Consider the following 2,495-nt stretch of genomic DNA (forward strand, 5'->3'; position numbering starts at 1 on the left):
GGAGGCTTTCAGAGAGAGGAGGATAGGGGAGGGATGAGTGAGGAAGGGTGGATCGGGCATGGGGGTGGGGGGGGGGGGGGGTGGAGGGCGGGGTGGGGGGGGGTTACTGAAGGAGACATTGAGTGGAACCCCTGGGCAGAGTTCCCTGATTCTTGCTCCAAAGTACATAACTCCAAAAAGAACTGCATTTCCTGTAGTGCCTTTCTCATCCTCAGCACAGTCAAAGATGTTTTACAGCCAAGAGAATACTTCTCAAAGTGCAGTCACTGTTGTAATGTTGCAGCAGCCAATATACACACAGCAAGATCCCACAAACAGCAATGTGATATTGACCACAATTCTGATACATAAACATTATCCTGGACGCGGGGAAAACTCCCCAGCTCACTTTCAAATCACAAGCAATGTACCTTTCACACCCGGAAGGGCAGATGTTTAATTTCCCACCTGAAAGATGGCTCCTACAACAGTGCAGCACTCCCTCAGCACTGAACCTCTGACAGTGCGGCACTCCCTCAGTACTGACCCTCTGACAGTGCGGCACTCCCTCAGTACTGACCCTCTGACAGTGCGGCACTCCCTCAGTACTGACCCTCTGACAGTGCGGCACTCCCTCAGCACTGACCCTCTGACAGTGCAGCACTCCCTCAGTACTGACCCTCTGACAGTGCGGCACTCCCTCAGCACTGACCCTCTGACAGTGCAGCACTCCCTCAGCACTGACCCTCTGACAGTGCGGCACTCCCTCAGCACCGACCCTCTGACAGTGCGGCACTCCCTCAGCACCGACCCTCTGACAGTGCGGCACTCCCTCAGCACCGACCCTCTGACAGTGCGGCACTCCCTCAGCACCGACCCTCTGACAGTGCGGCACTCCCTCAGTACTGACCCTCTGACAGTGCGGCACTCCCTCAGCACTGACCCTCTGACAGTGCGGCACTCCCTCAGTACTGACCCTCTGACAGTGCGGCACTCCCTCAGCACTGACCCTCTGACAGTGCGGCACTCCCTCAGCACCGACCCTCTGACAGTGCGGCACTCCCTCAGCACCGACCCTCTGACAGTGCGGCACTCCCTCAGTACTGACCCTCTGACAGTGCAGCACTCCCTCAGCACCGACTCTCTGACAGTGCGGCACTCCCTCAGTACTGACCCTCTGACAGTGCGGCACTCCCTCAGTACCGACCCTCTGACAGTGCGGCACTCCCTCAGTACTGACCCTCTGACAGTGCGGCACTCCCTCAGCACCGACCCTCTGACAGTGCGGCACTCCCTCAGTACTGACCCTCTGACAGTGCGGCACTCCCTCAGCACCGACCCTCTGACAGTGCGGCACTCCCTCAGCACTGACCCTCTGACAGTGCGGCACTCCCTCAGCACTGACCCTCTGACAGTGCGGCACTCCCTCAGTACTGACCCTCTGACAGTGCGGCACTCCCTCAGCACCGACCCTCTGACAGTGCGGCACTCCCTCAGCACTGACCCTCTGACAGTGCGGCACTCCCTCAGCACTGACCCTCTGACAGTGCGGCACTCCCTCAGCACTGACCCTCTGACAGTGCGGCACTCCCTCAGCACTGACCCTCTGACAGTGCGGCACTCCCTCAGCACTGACCCTCTGACAGTGCGGCACTCCCTCAGCACCGACCCTCTGACAGTGCGGCACTCCCTCAGTACTGACCCTCTGACAGTGCGGCACTCCCTCAGCACCGACCCTCTGACAGTGCGGCACTCCCTCAGCACTGACCCTCTGACAGTGCGGCACTCCCTCAGCACTGACCCTCTGACAGTGCGGCACTCCCTCAGCACTGACCCTCTGACAGTGCGGCACTCCCTCAGCACTGACCCTCTGACAGTGCGGCACTCCCTCAGCACTGACCCTCTGACAGTGCGGCACTCCCTCAGCACTGACCCTCTGACAGTGCGGCACTCCCTCAGTACTGACCCTCTGACAGTGCGGCACTCCCTCAGCACTGACCCTCTGACAGTGCGGCACTCCCTCAGTGCTGAGATGACTTGGAGTCTAGACGAAGACTGGATTTGTATTTTTCTTAATCCATTCATGGGACGTGGGCGTCGCTGGCCAGCATTTATTGCCGAACACTAGTTGCCCTTGAGAAGGTGATGGTGAGCTGCCTTCTTGAGACACTGCAGTCCATGTGCTGTGGATTGACCCATAATGCTGTTCGGGAGGGAATTCCTTTAAGTTTAAGTTTATTTATTAGTCACAAGTAGGCTTACATAAACACTGCAATGAAGTCACTGTAAAAATCCCCTAGTCACCACAGTCCGACGCATGTTCGGGTTACACTGAGGGCCAATTTAGCATGGCCAATGCACCTAACCAGCACGTCTTTCAGACTGTGGGAGGAAACGGAGCACCCGGAGGAAACCCACGCAGACACAGGGAGAACGTGCAGACTCCACACAGAGTCACCCAAGCCAGGAATTGAACCCAGGTCCCTGGTGCTATGAAGCAGCAATGCTAACCACTG

This window comes from Mustelus asterias, chromosome 26 (genome assembly GCF_964213995.1).
Source record: "Mustelus asterias chromosome 26, sMusAst1.hap1.1, whole genome shotgun sequence".
Taxonomy (NCBI): Eukaryota; Metazoa; Chordata; class Chondrichthyes; order Carcharhiniformes; family Triakidae; genus Mustelus; species Mustelus asterias.